Source organism: Neofelis nebulosa, chromosome 1, assembly GCF_028018385.1.
Source record: "Neofelis nebulosa isolate mNeoNeb1 chromosome 1, mNeoNeb1.pri, whole genome shotgun sequence".
NCBI classification, from domain to species: domain Eukaryota; kingdom Metazoa; phylum Chordata; class Mammalia; order Carnivora; family Felidae; genus Neofelis; species Neofelis nebulosa.
The window spans coordinates 243279696-243290917 of NC_080782.1; the positions used below are offsets into that span (position 1 = coordinate 243279696).

At 39.6% G+C, this 11222-nt stretch overlaps 1 protein-coding gene across 1 annotated transcript in view; it reads left to right on the plus strand.

Annotated features, from left to right (window-relative positions):
* Positions 1-8535, plus strand: part of PSPC1 (paraspeckle component 1) — a 105379-nt gene extending 96844 nt beyond the window's left edge. The window contains exons 9-10 of the transcript XR_009250260.1: positions 5095-5193; positions 7742-8535. The gene's annotated coding sequence lies outside the window, so the exon portion shown is untranslated. The remainder of the gene's footprint in view (positions 1-5094; positions 5194-7741) is intronic.
* Positions 8536-11222: the final 2687 nt, after the last annotated feature.

Genomic DNA, 11222 nt, shown 5'->3' on the forward strand with positions numbered 1-11222 from the left:
ATTTTCATAAACTGTATCTTAGGAGCTCCTTTCCAGTCGGTACATCCTGCATCATGGGCAACCACTGTTTTGTTTTGATCACAGTAGATTAGTTTTGCTTGTTTTTGAACTTCATGTAAATGGAATCATAGAATGTATACCCTTTGCCTCTGGCTTCTTTCATTCAACATAGTGCTTTTGAGATTCATCTGTGTTGTTGCAGGTGTCAGCAGTTGGTTCTATCTTATTGCTGCATAGCGTACCATGAAGTGACTATGCCACATTTTGTTTGTCCAGTCTGCTACTGATAATATTCTTGGGTTAGATTCCAGTTTGGGTTGTAATGAATAAAGCTGCTGTGAACATTCCTGTTCAAGTCATTCAGACTTCTCATTTTTCTGGGAGGAAATATCTGGGAGTGGGATTGCGGAGTATCGTGGATATGTATGTTTCTTAGAAACTGCTAATTTTCCAAAGTGTCTGTCCTACGTCAGTGCGCGTGATTCCTGTTCCGTATTGCATCCTTGCCAACATTCAGTATTGTCAAGTTGTGTTAGTGTTAGCCATAGAGTGAATGTGTAGAGGTACATCCGTGTAGTTTTAATTTACACTTTCCTAGTAACTTCGGATGTTGAGTAACTTTTCACACTTTTTGGTCATTTGGGTATGTTTTTGTGTGTCATACCCTTATTACTGTTTGTACAGTAGCCCTTCCCCCCCACTTGATCTAAGGGAGACACTTTGTAAAAAGCGAAAGATTTACGCGATCTGAAGGGAGACACTTTGAAGAACCCAGGTGGATGCCTGGAGCTGTGGATACTACCAAACCTTACAGATAACTGTTTTTTCCTAATATACGTAACTATGATAAGGCTTAATTTATAAGTTAGGCACAGTGGGAGATTAATAACAATAACTAATAAAATAGAACAACTTAAGTAATTGTCAAAATGTCTTACTGTACTGTCACCTTTCTCTTGCTGATGTGACGTGCCTATGTGATGAGATGAAGTGTGGTGAAGTAGTATTAGGCTACTGTTGACCTGACAAAACATTAGGAAAGGACCGTCTGCTTCCGGACAACCACTGACTGTAGGTAACCAAAACTGGTAAAAGCGAAACCATGGGTAAGGGGGGACTGTTGTAACTAGGTTGTGTGGTTTCATCACTATCTGTGTAAAAAAACCATAGGGATCTTTATTAGAATTCTGGAAAGCCAGATGATGTTGGGAATCCAGAATTGAATGTTCATATTATGGATTTTTGCTTTTTGTAAAATATTGGCTGGAAGATAGAAATTATATAATTGAGCTTTTATCATGATATCTCACTGCTAATTTGGGTAGAAGAAACAGGGTTTGATGAAAAGAATCAAAGCCCTCAGTTTGCTATGTTTTATTGCCAATTTTCAACTCAAAAAGAGGTGAGAATTTAAAATGTTGAGAAACTTCTTAAAAAGTTTATTTACTTATCGAGAGAGAGAGAGAGAGAGAGAGAGGCACAGAGAGAATCCCAAGCAGGCTCCATGCCAACAGTACAGAGTTTGTTGTGGGGCTCAGTCTCATGAATCGTGAGATCATGACCTGAGCTGAGATCAAGAGTTGGACGCCCAGGTGCCCCTAAAATGCTAAGAAACTTTGTCATTGTGACTTCCAATTAATTCAGTTAACTGAAACTATTCAGTTATATCATTTGTTCATCAGTCGAAATTGTATTCCATCAGAAAGGGTGAATTTGTGTAAGTTGTATTATTTTAGAGATTTGCTGTTTTCATGGGCATTTTCTCAAGTTTCTTTGGGAGATGGCTTTTGGATTTTTGGCCTAATCTTTCTGGTAGATTATTCACTTAATCACACACTATTTCCCTATACTCTTTGAAGTTATATTCTTTGTTGCTTAAAGAGAATCTATTAACATTCAAATAAAATTACTTAGTAAAGAATATGCTACATATTTTCACTGTTGTGAATTGCCTGTAATAATAGCATTTGGCTTATTTATTGCTTCAGTGACTGGTATTGTGGTCTGTGTCTTTGTCATGAAGGCCAAGGGTCAGATTCAGTTGTGAGCACTATGCCATCTAAGCTGTCTCTGATGGTGATGTTCGATAACGTGGCTGTCCCCCTCTCCCCCGTACCTGCACACTTCGGAACACAGGCTCCTTTAGGGTTTGATACCATGGGAATCTACTTCAGAGGAAATCGTTACCTAATTTTAGGTTGATTTCTGGCAAGGTGTTTTCAACACGAGCCATTAAAGTCCTGTCTTGGGTATTTACAGTTTGTTGTAATTTGAATAGTCTCGCTCAGCATCCATGCTTGCTGAAGTATAACCTATATTTTAAACATCCCTTTCTTAGAACGTTACTTCTATTGTAGCTTATATATTAAATAATGCAAGCTACGTGTAACGTGTGGATGAGAGTAGGGTTGAGTACTCAGTGGGAAAGGATACCTTCTTTCACTCAAAGAGGGGAGAGTCATTGTTACCTAGTTGACTGTTAAGAATGGGCCTTCTGTAGATCTTTAATGTTTTATTCTTTAAGAAAAATCATCAGAAAAGCATACATGATATTATTGGATGCTTACATTTCTGACTATGAAAGGTATTAGGGTGTGGTCAGAGGAGCCATGTTTCACTCTTAATCCATGTTTTGGCAAGTCAAACATGAACTTCTATGTAGTTCTTACCCAGTTTTATCCTAAATAAAAACAGACCACTTTCGTCCAAAGCGGTGTCTTGTTACAGTGATGCTTAAGATTTCAGTTATAGGAGACCTTTTCTTTTAATGTGATTGTTGGCTGCTTCTCCTCCCCCCAGTATTTGACAGTATCGCTTTGACAGAGACACTGTTCTTCAGCATTGGAATTATGTGTGTCACCTTTCTAGGACTTTACAGATTTTAAATCCGAAGTATCTGTATCATGGAATGGATGTACAAGTGCATTGGCTCACTGTGATTCTTTCATTGATGTTGATTATAATCCAGTGTACAATAAACCTGGTCACTTCTTTGTAAGACCACGTCTTTAAACAGAATGCTAGTGATTTTGAATATTGAATTCAGATATTAAGCCACCATTTAATTTATTTTTTTATTTTAATTGAATTAATTCTATATTTTATTTATTTTATTTTTAGTTTAACTTAATTTAATTTTATTTATTTTGAGATAGTGTGAGCAGGGGAGGGGCAGAGAGAGAGAGAAGGCTTGAGAAGCCAGGGTCTGCACTGTCAGCACAGAGCCTGACAGTGGGACTCAGACCCATGAACTGTGAGATCATGACCTGAGCCAGAACCAAGAATTGGATGCTCCACTGATTGAGCCACCCAGGCTCCCTTAAGCCACCTTTTTAAAGACTAGATACTGGCAACTAAACTTGGATAATTCTAGAGATTATCTTTCCAGGTTTCAATATATGTGATGAATGCTTTGTAAATTGCAGGTTCACATTTTTGAGAAGTTGAGGAGACAGTTATTTTTAGCAGTCCTTGTGTCATTAAGAATTAGTAATCCAGGAGAGCTGGAGTGGCTCAGTTGGTTAAGCGTCCAACGTCGGCTCAGGTCATGGTCTCACGGTTCAAGAGTTCGAGCCCCATGTCAGGCTCTGTGTTGACAGCTCAGAGCCTGGAGCCTGCTTCAGATTCTGGGTCTCCCTCTCTTTCTCTGCCCCTCCGCCGCTCGTGCTCTGATTCTTTTTAAAAAATAAACGAGCATTAAAAAAAAAATTAGTAACCCAGTTGTGCAGTTTGGTTTATGGTTCCATTCTTCTTGTCAGCCTTAATTTTACTAAAGGAAATACAATGATAAAAGTGTGTATGTATATATATATATATCCAATTTAAGAATGCTTTAATGACTTCACAGTTACCTAAGATTATGTGTAGAATGCTACTTGCAGGTGGAAATATATATAAAAGATAATTTCTTGTTGATTTGTGGCATGTGTTGTTTGAAAAAATATTTAAGGTTTTATAACTTGGACCATGGGGTCCTGCTGGATCATTTGGAATCCCCTTAAATTTATATGCAGAATTTTGTGTACATATTTTTTTACGTGCAGATTTTGGGAGCAGTTTCATATTCCATCCAGTTTTCAGGTGAAATTGAGACTCAGATGGGTTTTGAAAACAATATTAATTTAGGGTAGTTATTTCCAGTGTTTTGGGGTCATGTACCCTAACAGTTAAAAAAAAAATTGAGTGCCAATTTGTGTATTTCTAAGCTGTAGTAGTGTAGTATTGTGTATAACATTTCAGGTATGTTATAAAATACATTTTATAAGGATGAGATAATATATCTAAAACTGTATTCCAATGAAAAATCTGGGGTTAATGCTCTGTGTTTGGAGAATGTTGGTTCAAGGGATTATTAGGGTAGGTTGAGTCTTTTTTTTTTTTTTTTTTTTTTTTTTAAAGAGAGAGATCATGATTTTTTTTTTTTTTTTCAACGTTTTTTAATTTATTTTTGGGACAGAGAGAGACAGAGCATGAAGGGGGGAGGGGCAGAGAGAGAGAGGGAGACACAGAATCGGAAACAGGCTCCAGGCTCCGAGCCGTCAGCCCAGAGCCCGACGCGGGGCTCGAACTCACGGACCGCGAGATCGTGACCTGGCTGAAGTCGGACGCTTAACCGACTGCGCCACCCAGGCGCCCCAGGTTGAGTCTTTTTCTGATGGAGCACAAGAGGTATATTTGTGTGCCTTGCCCAAGTACAAGTAGAATAAAATGTTGCAAATTAGAGTAGGAATCAGTTTCCTGTGTAGGATTCTGGATTATAAAATTTCAGGCAGTGGTATGCTGAGGGATCAACCATGCAAACAAGAGGGCCTGCCTACCGAAATAAAAAGGAAGGATTTAGCAAAATAGGCTCTCGATATTTTAAAATTATTAGCAGGCTTGGAAACTCAAGGTGTAGGATTTAGTAGTGATTAATGCCAAAACATAAAATTGAGTTGAATTTTAAGTCTGTTGATGTTCTTTGAGGAAGTGAATTAATTCAAAGGAAGATCTTTACTGAGTGGGAACCGATTACGGTTAAGAACTTTAAGAAAATGATTTAACACTTCTTTTTATTGATCATTGAAACTGGCCAAATTTGATTTTTATTTCTAGGAGGGTGAAAGAAAACATGGATGAAGCTGCCTGAATATCGGCTTCTGGCATGAATCAAGTTCAGAGACTAGGAAATGCTGGTGTCAGATTTCCTTTCAGGTCAGTCAATGTCCGTTAAAACGACGTTCCTTGCTTCTTAGTTTCCTTAGTCCTACTTCCTGGTGCTGCCTGCGGTCCTCCGGAAGGGATGTGAAGGGTAGTTTGTAGTAGAAGCTGAACCCTCTGCTCCTCCCTGGTCCTACGGGATCTGCAGGGGCACCGCCCTTTTATCTGAGCAGTCAGAGGCTTTTTAACTCCACATTTGCCCTCGTCTTTCCTCACTGGTTGGTATACTGACTTGTCCTTAGGTAAAACTGAACTAAGAGTAGAGATAAAATATTAAACAGTTCTTATTTACTAAGAAAAAAGTTCCCTCCTGGGTTTTAGTGAGCCTAAGTCTAGAATTTTAGTCTTATGTTCCTTGTAAAGTGTGTAAATCTTTGTTAAAAATCTTATTTATTTTTATTTTAGAGAGCACAAGTGGGGGAGGAGGCAGGGGGGGAGAGAGAGAGAGAGAGAGAAAGAAAGAAAGAGAAAGAGAAAGAATAGATCAGGCACGCTGAGCGTGGAGCCGGTCTCAGGGCTCAACCCCATGACCTGATCCTGATCATGACCTGAGCCAAAATCAAGAATCAGACGCTCAACTAACTGAGCAACTCAGGCGCCCCGCAAAGTGTGTAATCTCAGAAATGGTGGATTTTTTTATTAAAAAAAAAAAAAAAAAAATTTTTTTTTTTTTTAATGTTTATTTATTTTTGAGAGAGAAAGCACAAGCAGGGGAGAGACAGAGACAGAGGGAGACACAGAATCCAAAGCAGGCTCCAGGCTCTGAGCTGTCAGCACAGAGCCTGATGCAGGGCTCCAACTCACAAACTGTGAGATCGTGACCTGAGCTGAAGTCGGACGCTTAACTGACTGAGCCACCCAGGTGCCCCTCAGAAATGGTTTAATATCATAAATTCAGATCAGTACTAGGGATACCAGCTCCATTTCTCCCTTGCTGCTCTTTCTACCCTTTTAAAAGGTAGCAAATTTTCTATTTTATAGCAACATTTACATTGTGACTTAAAAAAGCATTATTTTTTTAAGTTTATTTATTTATTTGAGAGACAATCCCAAGCAGGGGCCATGCTACCCACGCAGAGCCTGATGCAGGGCTCGATCCCACAGACTGCGAGGTCGTGACCCGAGCTGAGATCGAGAGCTGGACGTTCAACTGACTGAGCCACCCAGGCACCCCTACATTGTGACTTATTATGACAGAATTCCGTTGATGGTAAAATGTCATCCTAATACCTCCAGAAAGTATTGTTTTAAGGTTATTTCTTTTCCAACCACTTTATCTGGTGGCGATAAAGGAGCTCTTCTGTTTTTGCTACAAGGGTTGTCCCGGGGACCAGCAGCACCAGCCTTAAGGGCTTCTCTTGGCAGTGCAGAATCTCAACGCACAGCTGACCACATCAACCAGACTACCCATTGAAACGAGATCCCAGGAGATCTGAGCACACATTGTGTCAGAGGTTCTGGCATATAAGGAAACCTGGAGAAACTTCCCCCCCCTTTAAAGTATCTGATGCCCATGAATACAAAAATGTGAGAGCTCTGGTTTGTGTTCTTTTACTCAGCTCTAGGAAATTAACTTTGGTTAGTAATTCTCAAAGCTGGCCCTTTAGACCAGTGTCATTCTCCTCTGGGATCAAGAATGCACATTCTCAGGTCCACCTACTGAATGTAAACTTGAGGGTTGGGATCCAGCAAAGCAAGATTCTTTATTTTTAAGAGCTCTGTAGGTAGGGGTGCCTGGCTTGCTCAGTCAGTAGAGCGTGCGACTCTTGATCTCTGGGGTTGTGAGTTCCAGCCCCACATTGAGTGTAGGGAATCCAGGGGGTGGGGAGGGAATGATAAAAGCCATCCAGGTAAATTGTGGTTTCTACGATTTACAAAATTAGAATCCCTTTTGAAATTAGAGAATTACTTTGTAAATATCCTTTAGACCTTTTGTTGGTATTAAATTTTCAGACTTCTTTGTGAATCCTTTACTTAAATAAAATTTGAAATAACCTCAGAATGTATGGGTAAGGGGAAAAAATTTAAGATACATAGGCCGACCGTGGCACAGATCAAAGCTGTGGCATTATGTGGCCAGAGGAGAGAGATCTTACAGGCTTGTCAAGTGGATTTGTCATTGGAACTTGAGGATTTTGAAGTTAATTTTGGTAAGAGATGAATAGTGTTTTTATTTGAAGTAACTGCTTTTTATTACAGATTTTAGTCAGCAAAAACAGTGATTCATTTCAGGAAGATAATTAACTTTTATTAAAGTTTTGGAAGTTAACAAAATGCAGGAATTTTATTAAAAATTGGATTATCTTCAGGTGATCCTTTGAAACAGTGGTTCTCATGTTTTCAAGGTATATAGCAGAACCCTCTGGAGGCTTATTAGAATACAGACCCCACTGTTTGTGATTTATAAGGCCTGAGAATTTTCATTTCTAACAGCTGGTGTTGCTCTGGCAGGAGGACTACATTTTCTTTGTTTTTTCTAATAGAAAATACACTATAGATATTAATTCCTGTTTGCTAATAAAGAATTTGTCTTTTTTTCCAGGTCATCTTGTGGGAGAAATGCTTTTAAAGACAGAGGAGAAACAGCCAGAAAACAGATATTTCATTTGTGAATTTATTACTCCATATAAACAACTTACGAATAATCGTTAACACTTGACATTATGCCTCATGGACAAATTTTCCGTGGTTAAAATATCTGGAATGGTGCAAACTTCCACTTTCAGGTGTTTTAAGAGTTCTTGCTGGCTGATGTTGCAAAGTAGTGTGGGAGTAGCCTACAAATACAGAATGACAGACAAACTCTCCTTTCAATTCGCTATAAATGGGAACTGTTAGAGGGATTTTTTTTGGCATCCCCTCTAGCCTGCAATTTGGGGTCAGTCCCCAAGATAAGGGGCTACTCATGAAATTTGGCACTGTTAGAAAAATCATGTTTTACTAAAGCCATGTATATATATTTAAGCCCAAAGAAAGCAGAGAGTATGAGGGAAACAGTGTGTTGTAGAATAATGAAAAATTAATTTCTTCCAAGTTAAACTGATATGCAGTGTTAGGGTTAGATTCCAGCTGGGGTTCTTGGGGGCTCTGGATGTCGGCAGAGGACTATTTCTGGATTTTGATTTGGTCCTTATTTGTGCCTCCTCACTGTAATTAGATTTAGCTTACTAGTAACACTTTTCTTTACTTGGAAGTAGATGTGAGGCCTAGAAATCCCAGTTTGGTCTGAAAGGAGATTTATCTGCAAGTCTGCACAGAAAAGAGGAAAGCCGTATGGATCCTGTGAGTGGTTCTCTGCGTTTACTTAGCCAATAAAGTTTAAAAAGTTTACAACAGTTTTAGGAGTTTATATAGTATTTAGGCTATGAAACATGAACTGCATGAAATGTTAACATTTTCACAATTATTTCACAAGTCACTTTTTGACAATTCTGGCATATGTATCCTCCTTTTCCTTGGTCTTTGCTAATCAATTATCCTCCTTGCTTTAAAAAGACCATAGGCTTGCACAGTAAATGCTTTATCAGGTCCTTTCACTGTTAACATCCTGGTGCTAAGCCTTGCCAGCACTAAAACATTCTTACTTACTTGGAAAGCTGAGCTTCAAATTGCAACCTCCTGACATTTCACTAAGTTGGGAATGACTTGGAAAAAGTACGAAAATGACCTATTCTCAAGAGTGAAAGCAAACTAACTGTGGTTCAACATTTGCGTAGTATTAGGTATTAGAGGTTTCTCTTTGGTACTAACCATTGCGGAGAAAAGCCCGTATAACGTGTTTTCCGCTACAGCCATGCTTATTAGAGTGGGCCAGATATGAATGATATAGAAAAGTTCACTGAGTCATCCAATTAGGATGTCCTCACTGCCATATGCACCAGAAAAGAGTAAAGGCTGAGGGGTGATTTTTTCTAAGATAAAATTGAAGTAAAAATGTGGACTCTGTGCTTTTCAGTGATGATGTACTTAGTGATATCACCCACGGCCGAGATGATAAAGTTTATACATTCGTATATACTTTCTAAGAAGATTGCTTTGGTTTTGACCTGCAGTACCTAAGCAGGTCTGTAAACCTTTTGGTTAAGCTGCCGCTTGAGAATTGCTTTGTTTTCCAGAGAAACCAAGGCTCACCCTTTGTACATACTTTATTTGAATAATCAAAGTAGCAGCATTATTAATATCTGACGGAATTATTAGCTGCCTCATCACAGAACCAGCAAGAAACCACTCTCTCAAGTGTGAGTCTCAAGACAATTCAAGTCTCCTTCATCCTTAAGAAACCAAAGTGGACAAGTGTGCTTTTCATTTGGCTCCAGAGAAGCTATGGCTGAGGCGCCGGGGGGGACTCAGTCAGTGAAGCATGTGCTCTTGATCTCGGCTCAGGTCATGATCTCACCGTTCGGGAGTCTGAGCCCCGTGTCTGTCAGCGCAGAGCCTGCTTGGGAGTGTCCCTCCATCTCTCGGCCCCTCCCTCTCTCTCAAAAGAACAACAACAAAGCTGTAATTTAGAGCAAAATGTATTAAGTTGTGTGGCTGTACCTTCCATTCCTGGTAGACACAACTGTTTACAGAATTTACCAGCACATCTGGCACAAAGCTCAGATGGACAACTCAAAGGCGGTGTTACTCCAAGTAAGCTCAAACTTTTGTCTTCCTTCCCTGACCCCGCTTCTGTCAAAATAACTTGCCACTTTCCCTGTAATTAAGTTTCATCTGTTAAAGATTTTTTTTTTTCCTCCTTGCTGACTTCTAACAGCTTTCATCCTTCCGAGCCTAAACTCCTACTGAAGGAATTACTCGTCGTTCTACTTGGGTTTCTAGCCTGGCCTTACCTCTTGGATCAACAGTACATCACCTTGTAATAATGTGTGCTTATAAAGATGATGATGGAGATCTTCAGCATGATTTTGAGAGAACAGATTTTCTTTAAAAACCCATTTCTCGGGGCGCCTGGGTGGCTCAGTCGGTTAAGCGGCCGACTTCGGCTCAGGTCACCATCTCGCGGTCCGTGAGTTCGAGCCCCGCGTCGGGCTCTGGGCCGATGGCTCGGAGCCTGGAGCCTGCTTCCGGTTCTGTGTCTCCCTCTCTCTCTGCCCCTCCCCCGTTCATGCTCTGTCTCTCTCTGTCTCAAAAATAAATAAAACATTAAAAAAAAATTTAAAAACCCATTTCTCTTAGTGTGTATTAGATTAAGGTACTGTCTCCCTTGCTGTTCCTGACCTATCCACTGCTGCTCAGTCTTGTGATTTTTCTAGAAAGTACTAGATACAGTACTAGTGCATGATTCAATATAGCTGAAAAAATTCCAATCCCAGCTGTCATTTAGTTAAAAATATTACACATTAGTATCCACCTTGAAGTCTTGAGACTTGAGATACAAAGAAAATAGACCAACAGTGTGGTATTTTGAGAAAACTGTAGGAAAAGGCCGTTTTAGTACTGTAAAGTAAAAACGGCTCTCTCAAATATCTGTACAATGTGGTCAAATATGTGACCTTTTGAAAAATTTTCATTAAAATTGTAATTCAAACAATTACAAAACCAATCAGGAACTAAATAATTTTATCCATCTCTGTAGTCCAGATGGAGTTTGACTTACTAGTTTGCCAAATATTTCTTAAAAGAATTTAAGACCTGTGGGGAATCTGTAGAGACGACAGCTCTTCACATGAGGCCCAGTGTGGCGGACAAACCTTGGCTGCCTTCCCAGCGTTCGTAACGAGGGCACAGGATCTGCTTTTTAAAAATTACTTGATGGATTCTAAGAACAAGGATAAAAGTTAGTTCATGAGTTGTATCTTCTTTTATCTTTTCCCGGAATAAAGGGTAACTGCAAATACAAAGTTGTCACCTCCAATTCAGGACCTGTGGCAACTGCAGATTAGACATCACACCGCCTCCCTCGAACCTGCCTACCAAGTCAGAGAAGTCATCCTTCGAGGCCAGCAAATTCGCCCCTTATTTAGTGCTTGGCATACACAGACTTGTTTTTAATGCAGAAATTCACCAGGGCTAGTAGAAAA